The sequence below is a fragment of the Triticum aestivum genome, chromosome 2A (genome assembly GCF_018294505.1).
Source record: "Triticum aestivum cultivar Chinese Spring chromosome 2A, IWGSC CS RefSeq v2.1, whole genome shotgun sequence".
Lineage (NCBI taxonomy): Eukaryota > Viridiplantae > Streptophyta > Magnoliopsida > Poales > Poaceae > Triticum > Triticum aestivum.
Genome location: NC_057797.1, coordinates 750,830,608 through 750,851,193, shown reverse-complemented (window position 1 = coordinate 750,851,193; position 20,586 = coordinate 750,830,608). Strand labels below are relative to the sequence as shown.

Sequence of the window (20,586 nt, the reverse complement as noted above, 5' to 3'; positions counted from 1 at the left end):
TACTGTGGAAACTTTTGACAGCAATCCTTACTGCAGAAAATTTACTGCTCCAACTTGCTGAAAATACTTGACGATTCCGTTAATTTCTTGCGAACAGCCCAAAAGAGATCAATCATCCATTAGTAAAAGAACATCCTTTTGATGATCCCGTTGGAACCAAGGAGCATGCTAGATGTGCCACAGGCACCCATCCAGTAAAAAAAGAGAGAGAGACTTTACTCTTGGAAGCTAATGTGAAAGTGATGAAAAGAAAGGATGAACAGATAGAATAACATCTGAGTCGAGCCATGAAATGCAAACAGATCGATTACAAAGACTTCAACATTCTAACAAACCACTAAGAGTTAAATAGTCGGGTACACAGATAATTTAACAAACAACTAAGAGTTAAATAGTCGGTACACAAATATTTTAACAAACCACCCAGAGTTAAATAGTTGGATAGCATAAGCTAGAGTCGAACACCTTACATGCATGATACACAAATTCTTCAAGGCTCTACCGCTGGGCAATCCACCAGGAGGTCCTGCTTCTCCTTGACAAGGAGGGACCAAGCAACAACGATCTTCACCTTGCTGTTGCCAACCGAACATTCACTCTCACTAGTTTGGCAAAGCTTGGCAGGGAATTCAACCTTCGAATCTTGAGCGGCGTGACCAGACTCCAAGTAGGTTCGTATGACAACTACCATTGTTCCTTGTGATTGCACTGACACAACATTCCTTGACAGATGAAGGTAACCATCTGATCCTACACGCACTTCATCATCACCGCGACAATCAAGCAACACAATTTCATCTGCATCAGCCACAACTTCATCTGCAGCAGCAGATAAGGAGCAAGCAACTCGGCATCCATGTTCGAAAGGCCAATCCCCTTCAACAACGCATACACCCAAGACAGTGGCCTGGACCGCTTCAGAAATCTGCTTAAATTTTAACTCCGCTACACACAAACTGTTCTCGAACTTGAGAGAGGTACCTGTACCGTCATACCGCTTGCTAAGAGTGATCAATTCTTTGTCTTGGGATTCCTCTCCCTCTTCTATTTTCAGTTCAATTTCAAAGTCAACAGGGCCCAGAGCTACAATTGCACGAGCCGGACCAGTCAAACATAAAGAAGAGCCCTGCAAGCATCATATCATTAACACTTAATTGCGATGGTTTGGCAAAAACTGCTTACTTAATTGCAATATAGACTACAAAAGCACAAAGAAGAAACAATGGAAAACGAAGAGAAAACTGAATACAATACTTACATTTTCATTGAGTTTCTTGAGAGTTAAGACTTGACCGAGAGGAGACAATGTTGCGGTTGCGATCCACGCTGTCTCGAGCAGCGACCACTCCGTACAGTTTTAGTGGCCAGTTCAATCCTTTTTTCAGTTCAAGAATTTGCATGGAGTAGATCTGCAAGGTGCTCCCAGTGACATCACAAGAGGATCGGATGGTATTGGGTGTGTAGTGCGTAAAATGCATAGGGCTCAATGTGGCTGCAGTAAAAAGTAAAGGCGAGTGCACACTGTCAGAAATATAATATTGAACAACCAAATTAAGCAAAGTATATTCCTTTTACTTATACAAGGAGAACGGAAGCTAGTGATCTGCTACAACTTGATTCGAATTTTACAACCAATAACATGTACGTATGTGTCCCTTGTTTTTGCTTGTGTGTATGTGCCCCTTGTTTTTGCTTGTGTGTGGCGACTCTCGACTAACAGCCCTGCAAAAAGTTATAGTAGGTTTGCTTTTGACACATTTTGAACCAGGGGCGGACCTAGAACAAAAACTTCCCGGGGTCCACATGTACGCCATAAATGATGGATAGTAAGCAATAATATACACAAAAGTAACCCATTCAATAGCTTAAAATGTCCAATAGTAAAAAAATAATTATCAATATGAAGTGTTCCCTTGAAATTCTTGTTGATTGTGTAAAATTAAACAATAAAACATAAGATCTCCAAACAATAGGAACAAATATGATCAGGCAACATGAATTCCCTCGTAATTCGCTGATTATTATGTTATCACAAGTGCACAAGGAGTTACACTATTTGTGTTTGTAGACAGAAACAACAATAAAGCTTGCTGATCGAACTGTATGGTTGTGAATTTAAGCTTACTTGACATTGTGTCTTAATGCTGCCGCGCGGTCGACAAATAATCGAAGGTTCCAAATAGATGTGAATCACTAAGGAAAATTTATCAAATCACAGAATTCATATCTGTGTTGGAATACCGTTGAATTTGAAAACACCAGCCATGCAATCTAGGTAAAGAATTAGAGAAAATTGGGATATGTACATATGTTTCAGAGAAATTGGCGACCTTGCCGAGAGTCATAGTATTTCCTTTGATTATTTAGCAATCTGCACCTGCCAGCGGACGAGCGCAGGGGAGGGCGACTGATGAGTGGCGATTGCTCAGGGGGCGAGGGGCGGCGGCGCGACGGAAGGAGACGAGCAGGCACCAACCGAACTGGCGCAGGATACGCACGTATGTGAGCGGTAGGATCCAATCGATCGTTATCTTGTTTTCTTTGCTCCCTCGAGACGATCGACAATCGGATGGGCATTCAACTAGATGGGCCGCGCCTGAGCTCGCTCCAACCGGTGTCCAGATTTATTTTTTACCGGTGTCCAAGCCTCAAATACGAAGTACTATACACGTAAGCGCAATTTCTACCCGGTGTCCTGTGACACCAGCTGCGTGAACGTAGGCCCGCCCCTGTTTTGAACCAGTTTTCTACCAAGCTTAATTAATGGAGTCCCACAAGTACATTCCATAGTTCAGCTAGCAACGCGACAAATTGCACTAATATTTGAAGCAAAAATATGAATACTCCACACTGTAAATCATGAACATTGTAACCGTAAAAAGTGTTTAAGTATAACAGTGAATGATAAAAGTGCTTACAGGTAGAAGCAAAGAAATTTTAAACTTCATAAATGATCATGAAACAAATACAAGAAAGAAAAAGCACCAGAAATTACACGACCCTATAAAGCAGAACTACATGTAGAAAAAAAACTTATAGAAATGATCACTATAAAAAAAAGGTAAATGGCAAGTCATGCTTGTGAACCTATACTGAAAATAAATTCTACCCTGAACCATGAAGCAAAAAAGATACGAGCCCTTACAACATGTCACTTGTGATGTGTTGAGAATAACAATACCACGGAAAACACATTTACTCAACACTGTAAAAACTAGACAGGTAAAAATTAAAATAGCTTAAGAAGCACAGTAATCCATGTACAAACACTAATGAATACCAAGCTACAAAACAAGCCCTTAATGCTATAAGCCTATAACTGATGTTTCTCTATACTAGTAGAAAAGTTCAGAAGTAGAGGGATCACTTTGCACTTACAGTTTGACCAAAAATTACAACTGCCTACAGAATGTAATTCGTGAACATTTGAACTATAATAAAGTTCAGACAACACTGTAAGATCTTGAAGTGAACACATGAACTTAAAGTGGATTTATTGAACCAAAAGAATATAATGACAGCAGGCTGAAACTCCTTATCATTTGAACAGCAATAAAAAAGCTCTAAAAACTGAAACTCATATGCACTTCTCAAGACAGAAAAGCAACTTCTAAAAAATTTGGCCATATGCATTTTGACTGCAACTGTTATGCATTTTTTGACTCTACAACCTGACATTCAAGAAAATGAAAAGTTTAATTCATGAACATGAGGACTGCAATTTCTGTAGGAGTCAACGGGAAACAGAACACATGTTTCCTACCAAGTTAAGAACAAAAGAATACATCACTATATAAATCAAATCATATTGTAGCATTGGAGGGAATACTGTGACCCCCAACATACATACAAACATACATTAGGCCTCACAGGGGAAAAGTATTAGTCAACATATACAATAGAAATTAGTGCTTAAAGTAAACTCTATACGTCGCAACTATAAGAAATTAAATCAACTACCAAGTGTTCTGACGCATGAAAAAAGAGCCTAGCATAACAAAATCCACATCATGTAGGAAGCTGCAAAGCAAGTGTTGAATGACATAACTCTTGTTTCTCTAAACTGACAGAAAGGCCTCAACATGAGAATTTGCAGTTAGATTTGGACCAAAATGACTAACAAACAAGGCTTACTCAGAACATTCCCTAAACCGGGGGCCATATAAAAGACATAATCATTTATATTAATGAGCACCCAAATAACAGAGCGCAACAACCAGCTCGAGAGAAACAAAAACAGCCAGTGGTAATAAAAAAATACTCCTACAAATTTGAGTTCTATGCTAGTGATATGCTAGAATTTCTAGACAATCAAAGAGATTAAAGTTAAACAAATCAAAAGATGCATGTTTTGCTTACTTTTGTCTCGGAAGTCGCCGTACCTTACACTCTTGCTGCCCCATCCAGTTTCCCAACCGTCACGATGATCCGCGAAGAATTCCTCGCTCACCTCCATCCGCTTCTTGAGATACTCCATTGTGGCCATCTCCTTCTTCTCCCTCTCATCCTCCTCCTTGTCCTTCTTCTCCCTCTCCTCCTGCTCCTTCTCCCTCTTCTTCTTCCACCTCAACTCAATCTCCTTGTCCTTCCCACTCCCCATCTTCTTCTCCGTGTAGTACCTCTCCCTCTCCCTCTCCTTCTCCTTCTCCTCCCATCGCTTCCACTTCAACATGTTGTGCTGACGCACCTCCTCCGCCCTTTTCTTCAGCGTCTCCACCACCTTCTCGTAGAACTCCTCCTCCTCCCTGGTAACTACTAACGCCAGCTCGTTCTCGTAACTCAAGGGTTCTCTCAGGAACTTGTCGTGGAGATCCAAGAATGTGTTCTTCTGCTCCTCCTCCGCCTGCTCATTATCGTGGGTGTCTTCGTACAACTCCTTGCAGGCGTGCATTAATCCAGACGTCGAGTTAACCAGCTCACCGGCCGTGTACGAGGAGAGTCGGGTTTGACCACAGCATACGCCATAGACAGCATACGGTGGCTCAGGTCCTCCGTATCCTGCAATATAGAATCGAAGTACCTCCCGAGTTGTTCCTCTGTCGAAGCCGATTCTTCCGTCTCCATCTCCGGAACCTGGACCTGGACGGGCGCCGTGTAATCCTTTCCAGCGAGCCTCCGGACTAGAGTTATTTCTTCTCCTAGCCCTCGCCGCTTCCAGACGGAGACCCCGGGGGTGAGGGCGGCGAGCAGGTCCCTGCGCTCCCTCTGCAGGGACATGATCTCCTTTACCACGTTCAAGAACTCAGACTGCTGCTCCTCGGAGACGCCCTCCATCTCCTTCGCAGATGAGGGATGTCCAAATCCTCTCGCTCTCTGGTTTGTTTGGGGGATTCAGGCTTGCCGTCTGCGAGTATAATCGCCGCCGCCGCTGCCTGGTCCTACGGGGGATAGAGATCGAATAATGTGTTCTCCTGCTTTTTTTTTTTTTTGAGCATCATGTTTTTTTGTTTTTGAGGGATTCTGAGCATCATGTGTTCTCCTGCTCCGACTCCGCCTCAAGCTCAGCACGCCACGAGCCCAGTAGGGCTGGCCCAAGAAACGCCGGGCCTAAAGGACGAGACCCCAACTTATTTTCTCTCACCCTATCCGAATTCTACCCCCTTTTGCGCTTTTGGCCCTAAAAAAACAAATTCTACTCATCTAAAAAGAAAAAGACTTTCTCAAAAAAAAATCTAAAAAGAAAAAGAAAACCTTCAACTCAAAAAAAAAATCTAAAAAGAAAACCTTCTACTTCTTTCTAGCAACATTGCTAAGTATGCTACTCCCCTTCCCCACGCCCCTCCGCGTATCGGCGGAAACCTAGGACTAGTCCGGGCAGCAGAGTCGTCATCGTCGAGTTCCTTCCTGAAGCTGTTGCTTGGTATGCGGCAGTCTGAAGTGCTAGGAGCGTGGTGGAAATTCTCTGGAGGGCGCAGCGGTTGCGGGTCATCATCGTTTTCGTCGATCCGACTCTGTTGACAATAGTTTCTTTTTTCTTTCTCTTTTATTTTTTTTGGGTGTGCTTGTATTGTTTGCCCCAGCATTGAACTCACAAATGTATCAGTGGATGCAATATCTATATAGCAGGGCGAAAGCCTATTTCGAGAATTGATCGATCACGATAACAAATCGATCTTGTCTAGAACCAACGCCTTCCGCTACCACAAAAGAGGACCAGTCCCGCTGTGTCTTTGTGCATGTTCGTCAACCGAGATTAGCCGATGTCGTTCCGATCCACTTCCGGCGGCTCTCAGAGGGGCCTGATCTCGCCCCTAGATAACAGCTACAGCAGCGCCGATGATGCGCCCCAAGAAGACTTGCAACCGGCCGTCCATAGCCTCATCGCCGGCTTCTACGAGGAGGCGTTCGACCGGCTACCCTTTGCGACCATGCGGGGACTCGCCCGCTCCCTCGCCACCGGCGGCTTCTGCCTCGGCCTCCTCGACACCATCTTCAACATCGTCCTCAACACTGTCCCTCCTCTGGGAGAGATGCGGCACGCAGATCAGGAGGAAGAGCTTCCCCCCCACCAAGAAGAGCTTGCGGGCGCGTGAGGGAGCTCTCCACCACCGCCGTCCGCCTGGAGGGCTTAGCCCGTTGGCATCCTCTGGCGGTGGCGAGGGGGAAACAGGCGCGGGAAAGGGGTGACGACAGCGGCAGGCGGGGTTCCGCTCCAGCCGCTGCGGGAGCGACGCGGGCGTGGGTTAGGTCACGGGGATTAGACCCTACGGTAGTTGTTACTTAACAAGCATCTTGTCATTCCACGATGGCCTGCTACTCAATTTTCTTTTATGGTGACTTTTTTGATTTTTTGATTGTAGCATGGAATGGGTTATTAATATTTTTTAACACAATACAGATGCAAGCGCTTATATATATGTGCATGCATTGACCTCTATGAACGGACACATGCAACTCTATCCCTATGAGCACATCCGAAAGACTGGGCCGACATATCATCTTAAGATTTACGAAGACTGGGCCGATATATCATCTTAAGATTTACGAAGTTATCGTAGGCGTCTCGTAGTCGACGGAAACATCTCTTCTCACTGAACGCGCATCGCCGAAAAAATGCGAGCACTAGGACTTGAACCTTGATGGGCTGGGATACCACTATCCTCGTAACCATCCAACCACAAGTTGTTCGTTGATTATCTTTTTTTAGGGTAATCAACGAGTAATTGATCGCTATCGAGGGTTGAGACATTCGTTTGGGGGGGGGGGGGTCTCTTCCCCCATAAATTCGTTTCTGACTATAGTTGGCTCAGAAAAATCGTATATTTAAATATTTGTATCATATAACATGGTCGTCTCCGGTTGTAAGAAATGTGTATTTTCAGAATGGGTGGGCCCCGAGCGATAGTCACTGAGCAAAAACCGGGTGCCGAGGATTGAAGTTTCGAGGAAAAGCGAAAGAAGTGTTGTGTGCGTTTCCGTGGAGGTACATGTAGCTGTTCTATATCCTTTGCTAGTCAGTCCTTTTCGCGTGCGATCCAAGCTAAAAGCATTACTAGTAAAGCCCTTAAACCCTCACATCCTTAAAAATAACTATTTTTTTACAGTTTTCGTCGAAAAAAAGCTGTAGACTAACCCCTTAACCCTTAAATCCTCAAAAAAATTTAAAGGTCCAACCCTCAAACCCTCTCCCAATCCTTAAAATTAAGGGTTGGGGAGCAAAACCTACCTCAACCCTCATTTGGCGGTTATACTCGCGCGGGAGGAAAAAATTCTCCCAACTCCCGCGTCAACGCCCGCGACCGCCGCTGCTAGTCGCCCCCGTCGACCTCCCGCGCGCAACGACAACGTCGTTCATGGGGAATATTCCGTTATAAGAATTGGGTTTGAGGATTCTAATCTTTGCCCCTGTTTTTCAACACGTAAAAGTGCATAAAATCATTTTTGAACCCTTAAAACGCTAGTAAAGATTTGAGGGTTGAAGGGTTCTACTAATAATGCTCTAAGCTCAGCTTCCAGCCATGTTTTTCCTCTATCGGCCACGCATAGCCGCGAAACCAGTTAGCAACAACGTAGATATATATGATTATTCGCAAAAAAGAAAACGTAGATATAGTACGATGGTAGCAGCGCACGTCTTCCTGACGTACCGAAATACCTCACGTTTGATCCATTTTCTGCCGCCATAACGCAAAAAGATGTAGCTAGGTCTATCGACTGAGATAAATTAAGTCTCAGTTAAATGACATAATAACATGAAAAAAAGAAAGAAAACTGAAGAAAAAAATTATACGGACCTTAATGTAGTATCTCACGAATAGAGCATTGACTGAGACTTGAGACATACGAAGATTGAACGCAAAAAATACTGTAACTAACGTCGCCGGTTTGGATCAAAACATTCCAGTTACTAGTAGTAGTAGATTAAAGAAGTGCAAAAAGGAAGGGAAACAGGCCACGCAACGGCGACGGAGACGGCCGGCTGATTTGAGGAACGAGAGCTGAAATTTCGACGGTGTTGCCGTGGCGGCGAGTCGTACGCGGATATGCATGCTTGAGCCGTACGCGGAGCGGGGTGAGAGACCTTGACCGGACGAATCGCACTCGCACAGCGACGGTGGATTCGAAGAAGCGCGATGCCGTCGGCCGGGATCGTGTCCTCCTCCGCCGCGGCTTTTCTCCTCCTCCTATTCGTCCTCTTGGGCGAGGGGCAGCCGGCGGAAGGCTTCATGTCCAAGAACGGGAGCGAGGCCTTCTTAGCGCCAGAGCCAGAGGTGCGCTACTGCTACCGGAGGAGCGTCACCGACGGGGAAGCCAAGCTGACCAAGACGGTCGCCGTCGGCCCTATTGAGCTGGGCCTGGGCGCAGTGCCGACGTCAAAGACAACAGCAGTCCCGGCGGACACACAGGCGCCTACACCTCCAGCGCTAGCCCCGCCTGCCGCTGAAACGGGCTTGAGCTGGCGAGCCAAGGCATGGTGCTGCTGGGTCCTCGCCGTGGCAACGGTGGTCCTCGTGTTCGTGGTGAGGTGAGTTCTCTTTACTTTCTCGCGCGCGGCTGGTTAATTAATTCTTTCTACCACTGCGCGCGGCGTGTGGGGGTGTATCTGTATTGCCTAGAAACAGTCGAGCTCAAAACTTGCCCACTCTACTCACTCAGGCCTGAAACGTTTCTAGTATCACCGCGAATCGACGGCATGTTCATCACCGACGGCGAGGGAGATCCGCCGGTTGATGGCAACCAACATACCACCATGGACATGGATACGGTGCCCGACATCCTCAAAGTCAGCGTCGACTCGAGCGAAACTAGGCGAGAACGTGGCTCGAGCCCGATGCCCCGACCCCAGCCGCGCGACCCCATGTTGATCGCCGATAGCAATGGGGATTCGCCCGTGGACGGCCACCACGCGTACGACGGCCGCGGTGAGCTCTTCTACTGCCCCATGTGCATGGAGACGGCGCCCATCATCCTCAAATCCCGCTTCGGCTCGTGCGACGACCACGTCTTCTGCTCGAGCTGCGTCGCCAAGTACGTCGCTGTGAAGCAGCGCCAGGACGTCGCTCTTCCCGTCGAATGCCCCGACTGCAAGGACGACGCCTCGTTGAACAGCGATGGCGAGGGCAATGAAGACTCACCGGCGGACGGCGACGGTAAGCGCTTCTACTGCGCCAAGTGCATGCATGTGGTGCCATGTGCATGTATACGGCCCAGCTTCACCTCGTGCGCCCATGACTTGTGCTCGAGTTGTGTTTCTCAACAACTGCAAGGACGCCGCCGCCAAGCCGGAAAGCTTCCGCGGCATCAGCCCGCGGACCTCCTCCCCAAGCCCAAGGGCAATGGAGATTTGCCGGTCGACGTTGACGGGGAGCTCTTGGACTGCGCCATCTGCATGGAGCTGGTGCCCGGTACCCTCAGGTTCCGCGTCAACTCGTGCGCCCACGCCTTCTGCTCGAGCTGCGTCGCCCAGTACATCGCCGCGAAGCTTGACGACATGGTCGCTCGCATCGAATGCCCGCACCCAGGCTGCGAGGACGGTGCCGTCGAGCCGGAGAGCTGCCACGGCATCATCCCCACGGACCTCCTAGACAAGTGGGGCTTGCTGCTGTGCGAGCTCGCGGTAGGCGCCAAGAGCAACACTGGCCAAGAGGATGTACTGCCCGTACCGGGAATGCTCGGCGCTCCTGCTCGCCGACAGCGAGGCGGAGTGCCCGCACTGCCACCGGCTTTTCTGCGCCCGGTGCGCCGTGCCGTGGCACGACGGCTTGGGGTGCGACGAGTTCCAGAAGCTCGGGCCGGACGAGCGCGGCCGGGAGGACCTCTTGCTCCGGCGTCTCGTCGGCAAGGAGGGCTGGCAGCGGTGCCCCGAGTGCCAGATGTTCGTGGAGAAATCGGAAGGGTGCAACTACATCAAATGCAGGTACGTACGACAAATCCATCATCTATCGTTCTCCTTGTAAATTTCGATCTCATCATGCATGCATGCATGATTTGAGCTCATCCCCGGCTTGGTTTATAGTAGTAATTTGATTTTCTCCGGCCGATTGTAGGTGTGGATACAGCTTCTGCTACCGATGCGCATCCGAGTTGTCCGCGCAAAACCATTACTGCAACAAGTGCAAGCGCTAATATCAACGGTCTGGTTGGCTATGGAGGGACGCTTCTTACCACCAACTACCACATGAGTTCATCTCGGCCATGTTAATTTCCTCGAGCCTTTATCCAAAAAATGTTTCCTCAAGCGAAAAATGGAAATCTAGTCAGGAAAAGAACCTTGATTAATCTAGTCAGGAAAATGTTTCCCGCTTAGGTTGATTCTCCACTTGTCGGTGTGCGTTGGCGAAAATAATATTCTTGCCACTTCCAATTTGTAATTAGGGTAGAGTCAACCATGTCTTTGAGCTAGCAATCGCCGTGCTTGTTTTATAATGTCCGTCTTGCACGAACTATGCACACTACTACAAATTAAATTACTACTGATCACTCATCACTGAGGGTCAACATTCGACTACTGATATGCCTCAAATATATCTATAATTTTTGAAGTATTCATGCTATATTCATAATTTATACATGGGTTTTGCATATTTTTATTGATTTTTATTGGACTAACATATTAATCTAGTGTGTAGAGTCAGTTGTTATTTCTTGGAATTTTCAGGATATAAAATTTTTGAATCCAAAAAAAAGAAAATAAAAATAGGACGCTAATTTTCAAGCTAGAAGAGCCACTGGGTGAGAGGTTCAACTGGAGCGGGAGGGGGCACAACCTCCACGCGCCACCGTTGGCGTGACCGCGTGAGCTCGGGGCGTGGGCATCACCTCCACCGCATTTCGACGCCCTGGCTCCATATCTACTGAAAAACACCGGCATAATTGAACCCTAATTTGTTCGCCACTGCCACTTGCCGATCTTGGTTTTGGCCATGTTTCGGCACCATGTCGTAGGGAAATTTTGATCTTCATGGACCTCTCCATCATCCCTTGTTGCTCCTATGATGATCCGGGAGTAGTTAAAAGGGTTTAGTTGGAAGAAGAATTAGTATTTTTCCTCCTCAAATGTTCACATTTTGTGCCCCCCCCTCCCCCCAGGAATTTTGGTGTACATCCGCCATTGTGTTCTATCTTTCTCCTCTGGTCATGTGAGCGTCCGATCTTGATTGCGATCAGATTTGTTAATGGAATTGAACTATGTGATGTATCCCCTCATATTATCTTTGTCGTCAATTGAATCTTGCTCATGCTATAAGTTTCTTTATGTTGGATTGAAACTTTGGGCAACCAATGAGATTATGATGCGGGTCTAGTACAATTTCCGGAGGTGCCTGTAGTGGCATTGGGGTGACTCCATGGATAACAGTTAAAGCTAAAGGTGTATCTATCTATCCCTAATAATAAAGCACGGATTGACTCCGCGGGTTCACCGTCACAATACGCTTTCTTTCCGTAAAATTACGCTTTTAGTTTGAATTTAAAAACATATACGTGAGGTGGTACTAAAACGTCAATTTCATTCAAATCGTTCGGCATCGAGAAAGCGAACGAAACAGTCCATCTAAAAAAGGCCGAGCGAACGAAATAGGCCATGAGCCGTCCCCTGTAACCCAGGTAAAAACGTTGCACCCCACCTTACGTACATCATTTGGGCCACGGGATTACTCATGGGCCGGCAGGCATTAAGGCAAGAAAAATTAATTGCTTCATGCAGGAATTGAACTCACGACCTCATGTCCCAACCACAAAGGAACTACCAACTAAGCTATCTCATGTTCATTCAAAATAATAGGATACACGATCTAACTAATAATCCCACATCACATATTTACACCAAATTCCATTAACTTATATACACACGACTGCGAGAATCAACGGGTAGAGATGGAAAACAAAGCAACAGATAACAGACAGCTAAAGATGTATTTGCATGTGATGTCGTCCAACAAATCGCTATCCGTTGTGTTTTCATTTTTGCAAAGACTATTTTATTATTAATGGTAGCTGCTACGGATCAGTCGGATGATTAGGAAATCATCCGGCTAGCCAGCCGTAAGATTCAAGCGCGGGTGGTCGTCCAATTCATGCGATGCAGCCAGTCTTCCTTCCCTTTTCATGCGTCTACACACAACGTGCCCTGTGATGACACCCGTGACCTTCTGCACAAAATGAGGTTGCAGCAGCAACGCCTCGGCCGCGGCACCGTCGCCGGCAACCGCACAACAGTGGATGTTGCAATCCCGACGAGCACAGCTCCGACGAGACACGAACCTAGACACTATCTGTTCTATCTCTCGCCACGCAGCGGGAGTCATGCTACGAAAAGTCTGAGCGACGCCGGCCATGTCCTCGCCGCTGGTGCCTCCATGTATGTGACTTTGCAGCTGCGCCACCCCCACCCCGTCTGTGGATTCTTCGCAGCACACACCAGCTCCCATGCCAGCACCGACAACGCCGGCGACGATTCAATGCAACCCTGGCGAAGCTTCAATGCACCCGTGGTGCTTCAATGCAGCTCCGGCGACGATTCAATGCAACTCTGGCTGCGCTTCATTGCAACCCAACGGAGCGTTCAACGGCGTCACGACGCTTCATTGTAGCTCCAGCGGCCCCATCAATGCTCCACTGCAGCAACGTGCATGGCGAGCTCCATGGCGGCATCCGCGCCGGCGGATGCTGTGACGCTGCATGCGAAGGCAATGGGGGATGCACCGATTTAAGAATGACAACACATGGCGGAGCCAATAGATGCTTCGATGCAGTGCCCGCTATCGACAGCACGCGGCGGCTCCGATGGATGCTGCGACGCCGCGTGTGACGGCAATGACGGATGCACTGATGCAACAACGACAACACACGGCGACGCTGATGGATGCTTCAATGCAGAGCCCACTATCGACAGCACGCGGCCTCCGATGGATGCCGCGACACAGTCCTGTTGTGGTTCGTGACGATGTCATCCACTCTAGCTTGTATCAATGACAGCTACGAGCATGGCGGGATTTGCAGCTGCAGGGTGGCTGATGGGGCAGGGTAGCATCCATCCGGCGGTGGTGGCGGTGCCTCTCAGTTCCCAGTTGTGGTGGTTGGTGGTGCTTGCCATGGGATTGACGGCCTCTCCTGTGGCAGTTACGAACAAGGAAGAAAGGAAAAAAAAAAGAGAAAACGAGTGGAGAAGAGGGATCGCGAGGAGATAAGGCTATTGGAGCAGTGGGTGGCCTCTCATGGGACACGTGCCGCACATAGGAGCCGGTTTAAGGGAGTAAGAAATCATCTGGCTGAAAGTAAACCTTTTCCATTATTAATTCGGCTATATATAGTGGGAAAATTAAAGAGTATCCTACTTAAGTATCCCCTCCGTAAATTAATATAAGAGCATTTAGATTACTATTTTAGTTATCTAAACACTCTTATATTAATTTACAGAGGGAGTAGTTGCCTTATTTGTAATAACCACACTAACCTGAAAGTTAAGCACATCAACTAAGCTTGATTTTTCTCTGAAGGCAGTTCAAAGAGCTCAAAGGGATATTTTCCTACGTAGTCAAACTGTAAAATGTACACTGTCAAAGTGTTGTTATCTTCGTCATCTCCTCCCAATTGCACAATATATCTTTATTATTAATTTCACCACAACAGGATTATTGTTCTTTTTTTTACTTGAGAATTATTTCACCACAACAGAATTATTGTACTTAGTATGCGAAACAACATGTTATTTCTCATCCTCAAACCAGAGTTCGGGTAATTCCTAAAACTTGAACTTCTCGCGTGGTCATGGCCTTTAGTAAGATGTCATCTGGTAGTTTCACAATAAAAAAATTGTAATTATCCCGAAATTTTATTTTATTTTTGTTCATGAGTGTTTTTTTTTGTTCAGGAGTATCTCTCATGGGTCTCAAAATATTTTTTTAAGGTATAGGGCCTATTTCTAAGTCACCAGTGATCGATCCCCCGCCGTTGCCGTTGATCCTTGCCGAGCTTCAAAGATCCGCTATCCGAAGTTACGCTACCACAAAACGCCAGTTCACTAATGTATTCTATTATTTTTTTTTCTGATTTTGTGTCTATACTGTAGTCCCATGCTGTACAATTCCTCTCAATGAATTAGATAATAACGTGCATCTTCCTATTTTTATATGTTCTGTTATCTGGTTGCTCTGGTTGATAAAGGAATTTGCATAGGTGGACTTAAATTGATTATTGTTATAGATGACATATGACTTGCATGGTTCAATTTGGTACATTTTTGTTGCGCCTAAACTTAGGTATATACATGTTCATCGAGGTTGAAAAGTCATTATCAATATTTGAAATTATCAGGATCTCAGGTGTTGTCAGGTTGTTGTACGTGATATAGAGCAAGAAGAGTGCCAACCAGGACGCGGCGAGATCAAAACAAGCATAACCTTGCATGTTTTCTTCCTTGCACATTTTGCTGCCGTGACAAAAAATTAACAATGTATTCCCGTTACAACGCACGAGCAATTTTCTTACTGAATTTGAGTACACATCAGTATTCTCTCCCGTTGCAACCCACGGGCATTTGTGCTAGTCCCTAATAATAAAGCACGGATTGACTCCGTGGGTTCACCGTCACAATACGCTTCTTCACGAGAATTTACGCTTTCATATCCATTAATTTATTCTATTAAGTGAAAGAAAAAACGATTCGACGGAAGCTCTCTCTCGCACGAGAACCAGAGACGCCCGGCGCTAGGGTTCCCTCCGCCGCCGCGCCCCATCCCTCCGCTCCCAGCAACCCTCGCTACTCTCTCCCATCCCCTTGCAGTCGCCATCGTAGTGCCCCGCCATTGGTCACGGCGGAGACAGCTTCTGTCGCGCCGCTGGATCAACGGTGGTGGCTGGAGCTTGTCAAACGGCGCCGCTGGAGGTCAACGCGGCGGCTCGAGTGGCTGGGGGTGGCGCGGCTGCTCGATGTAGAGCGGCGGGGGCGGCTGGATCGGCGGTGGCAGCTGGAGCTTGCAGAACGGCGGCGGCGGAGGCTGGAGCTTGTAGATCGGCGGGCCAACCTGAGCAACAGCTCCAAGGAGGACGCCACCAGGTGCCTGGTATGGCTGGGGGACCTCATCGACGCCAAGAAGTTGGGAGGCAGTGTTGCTGGCAGCGACACGCTGCTCCTCCCTGTCGTTGGCGTGGCTACTGCAGGTACCACACAAATTAACCTTCCCCATAGTAATATTTGATCATTGTGAGTTTGCTGGAATTTGTACCACAAACATTGTCTGATAACATCAATCTGAATCTCTCAAGACAGGAAGAAAGAGAAAACATGATGAAAATTTGTTGCCGGTTTTAGCAGGCATGCTGGTGCTCACATGCTTATCCATTGTGATATGGGTTTGCAGGTCCAAAGACACAGTGTACTATGCTCATGCATATGTGACATAAACCAATTCTGCATTATGCTGCTCAATGCTCACAAATACTACAAAATTACTAGGCCTAGGAGATTTGAGCACTTGTGAAGGTTTTAGGACACGAAGCCCCATTGAAGGTTTTGAATTTTCAAAGCTTCAAAGATGTTGCAGCTGTGACAAACAATTTTCACCCATCATATATGATCGGACAAGGTGCTTTTGGCAACGTCCAATGTCGCCGCTGTGGAGTTCACTGGAAGAAGAACATCGGTCGAGCATTCCAATGTCGCCTCTGTTGGGGAACGTAGCAGGAATTCAAAATTTTCCTACGTAACACCAAGATCTATCTATGGAGAGACCAGCAACGAGTAGAAAGGGGAGTGCATCTACATACCCTTGTAGATCGCTAAGCGGAAGCGTTCAAGTGAACGGGGTTGATGGAGTCGTACTCGTCGTGATTCAGATCACCGATGATCCTAGTGCCGAACGGACGGCACCTCCGCGTTCAACACACGTACAGCTCGACGATGTCTCCCACGCCTTGATCCAGCAAGGAGAGAGGGAGAGGTTGAGGAAGAATCCATCCAGCAGCAGCACAACGGCGTGGTGGTGATGGAGGAGCGTGGCAATCCTGCAGGGCTTCGCCAAGCACCTACGGGAGAGGAGGAGGTGTCACGGGAGGGAGGGAGGCGCCAAGGGCTCAGGTATGGATGCCCTCCCTCCCCTCCACTATATATAGGGGCAGGGGAGAGGGGGGAGGCGCAGCCTTGCCCCTTCCTCCAAGGAAAGGGTGCGGCTAAGAGGGGGGGAGGAGTCCATCCTCCCCAAGGCACCTCGGAGGTGCCTTCCCCCTTTAGGACTCTCCCCTTTTTCCTATATCTTGGCGCATGGGCCTCTAGGGGCTGGTGCCCTTGGCCCATGTAGGCCAAGGCGCACCCCCTACAGCCCATGTGGCCCCCCGTGGCAGGTGGCCCCACCCGGTGGGCCCCCGGGACCCTTCCGGTGGTCCCGGTACAATACCGATGACCATGAAACTTGTCCCGATGGCCGAAACAGGACTTCCTATATATAAATCTTTACCTCCGGACCATTCCGGAACTCCTCGTGACGTCCGGGATCTCATCCGGGACTCCGAACAACATTCGGTAACCACATACAAACTTCCTTTATAACCCTAGCGTCATCGAACCTTAAGTGTGTAGACCCTACGGGTTCGGGAGACATGCAGACATGACCGATACGTTCTCCGGTCAATAACCAACAGCGGGATCTGGATACCCATGTTGGCTCCCACATGTTCCACGATGATCTCATCGGATGAACCACGATGTCAAGGACTCAATCAATCCCGTATACAATTCCCTTTGTCTAGCGGTATGGTACTTGCCCGAGATTCGATCGTCGGTATACCGATACCTTGTTCAATCTCGTTACCGGCAAGTCTCTTTACTCGTTCCGTAACACATCATCCCGTGATCAACCCCTTGGTCACATTGTGCACATTATGATGATGTCCTACCGAGTGGGCCCAGAGATACCTCTCCGTTTACACGGAGTGACAAAATCCCAATCTCGATTCGTGCCAACCCAACAGACACTTTCAGAGATACCCGTAGTGTACCTTTATAGCCACCCAGTTACGTTGTGACGTTTGGCACACCCAAAGCACTCCTACGGTATCCGGGAGTTGCACAATCTCATGGTCTAAGGAAATGATACTTGACATTAGAAAAGCTTTAGCATACGAACTACATGATCTTGTGCTAGGCTTAGGATTGGGTCTTGTCCATCACATCATTCTCCTAATGATGTGATCCCGTTATCAACGACATCCAATGTCCATGGTCAGGAAACCGTAACCATCTATTGATTAACGAGCTAGTCAACTAGAGGCTTACTAGGGACATGGTGTTGTCTATGTATCCACACATGTATCTGAGTTTCCTATCAATACAATTCTAGCATGGATAATAAACGATTATCATGAACAAGGAAATATAATAATAATCAATTTATTATTGCCTCTAGGGCATATTTCCAACAGTCTCCCACTTGCACTAGAGTCAATAATCTAGTTCACATCGATATGTGATTAACACTCAAGGTCACATCCCCATGTGACTAACACCCAAAGAGTTTTGGGTTTGATCATGTTATGCTTGTGAGAGAGGTTATAGTCAACGGGTCTGAACCTTTCAGATCCGTGTGTGCTTTACAAATCTCTATGTCATCTCCTAGATGCAGCTACCACGTTCTATTTGGAGCTATTCCAAATAACTGTTCTACTTGGAGCTATTCTAAATTGTTGCTCCATTATACGTATCCGGTATCTCTACTCAGAGCTATCCGGATAGGTGTTAAGCTTGCATCGACGTAACCCTTTACGACGAACTCTTTTACCACCTCCATAATTGAGAAAATTCCTTAGTCCACTAGTTACTAAGGATAACTTTGACCGCTGTCCTGTGATCCATTCTTGGATCACTCTTGTACCCCTTGACTGACTCATGGTAAAGCACACTTCAGGTGCGGTACACAGCATAGCATACTGTAGAGCCTATGTCTTAAGCATAGGGGACGACCTTCGTTCCTTTCTCTCTATTCTGCCATGGTCGAGCTTTAAGTCTTAACTTCATACCTTACAACTCAGGCAAGAACTCCTTCTTTGACTGATCCATCTTGAACACCTTCAAGATCACGTCAAGGCATGTGCTCATTTGAAAGTACTATTAAGCGTTTTGATCTATCCTTATAGATCTTGATGCTCAATGTTCAAGTAGCTTAATCCAGGTTTTCCATTGAAAACACTTTCCAAATAACCCTATATGCTTTCCAGAAATTCTACGTCATTTCTGATCATTAATATGTCAACAACATATACTCATCAGAAATTCTATAGTGCTCCCACTCACTTCTTTGGAAATACAAGTTTCTCATAAACTTTGTATACACCCAAAATCTTTGATCATCATCAAAGCATACATTCCAACTCCGAGATGCTCACTCCAGTCCTCAGAAGGATTGCTGGAGCTTTGCATACTTATTAGCATATTTCAGGATAGACAAAACCTTCCGTTGTATCACATACAACCTTTCCTCAAGAATCGTCGAGGAAACAATGTTTTGACATCCTATCTGCAAGATTTCATAAATAATGCAGTAATTGCTAATATAATTCCAACAGACTCTTAGCATCGCTACGAGTGAGAAAGTCTCATCGTAGTCAACTCCTTGAACTTGTCGAAAAACATCTTAACGACAAGTCGAGCTTTCTCAATGGTGACACTTACCATCATTGTCTGTCTTCCTTTCAAAATCCATATGTACCTAACAGCCTTACGACCATCAAGTAGTTCTTCCAAAGTCTACACTTTGTTTTCATACATGGATCCTCTCTCGGGTTTTATGGCCTTGAGCCATTTATCGAAATCCGGGCCCACCATCGCTTCTCCATAGCTCGTAGGTTCATTGTTGTCTAGCAACATGACTTCCAAGACAGGATTACTGTACCACTCTGAAGTAGTACGTATCCTTGTCACCCTACGAGGTTCGGTAGTGACTTGATCCGAAACTTCATGATCACTATCATAAGCTTCCACTTCAATTGGTGTAGGTGCCACAGGAACAACTTCCTGTGCCCTACTACACACTTGTTGAAGTGATGGTTCAATAACCTCATCAAGTCTCCACCATCCTCCCACTCAATTCTTTCGAGAGAAACTTTTCCTCGAGAAAGGACCTGATTCTAGAAACAATCCCTTATTGCTTTCGGATCTGAGACAGGAGGTATACCCAACTGTTTTGGGTGTCCTATGAAGATGCATTTTATCCGCTTTGGGTTCGAGCTTATCAACCTGAAACTTTTTCATATAAGCATCGCAGCCCCAAACTTCTAAGAAATGACAGCTTAGGTTTCTCTAAACCATAATTCATACGGTGTCATCTCAACGGAATTACGTGGTGCCCTATTTAAAGTGAATGTGGTTGTCTCTAATGCCTAACCCATAAACTATAGTGGTACTTCGATAAGAGACATCATGGTATGCACCATATCCAATAGGGTGCAACTATGACGTTTGGACACACCATCACACTATGGTGTTCCAGGCTGTATCAGTTGTGAAACAATTTCCACAATGTCTTAATTCTGTGCCAAACTCGTGATTCAGATATTCATCTCTATGATCATATCATAGATCTTTTATCCTCTTGTCACGACGATCTTTCAACTTCACACTGAAATTACTTGAATCTTTCAATAATTCAGACTCGTGATTCATCAAGTAAATATACTCAACATCTACTTGAATCATCTGTGAAGTAAGAATATAACGATGTTCACTGCATGCCTCAGCACTCATTGGACTGCACACATCAAAATGTGTTACTTCCAACAAGTTGCTATCTTGTTCCATCTTACTGAAAACGAGGCTTTTCAGTCATCTTGCCCATGTGGTATGATTTGCATGTCCCAAGTGATTCAAAATCAAGTGAGTCAAAACGGTCCATTTGCATGGAGTTTCTTCATGCATATACACCAATAGACATGGTTCGCATGTCTCAAACTTTTCAAAACGAGTGAGCCCAAAGATCCATCAATATGGAGCTTCTTCATGCGTTTTATACCGATATGACTTACGTGGCAGTGCCACAAGTAGGTGGTACTATCATTACTATCTTTTGGCATGAACATGTGTATCACTACGATCGAGATTTAATAAACCATTCATTTTAGGTGTAAGACCATTGAAGGTATTATTCAAATAAACAGAGT

General features: G+C 46.5%; 1 pseudogene; it reads left to right on the top strand.

Moving 5' to 3' along the window:
- Positions 1-8,646: 8,646 nt before the first annotated feature.
- On the top strand, positions 8,647-10,881 carry LOC123186417 (uncharacterized; annotated as a pseudogene).
- The last annotated feature ends 9,705 nt before the right edge of the window (positions 10,882-20,586 follow it).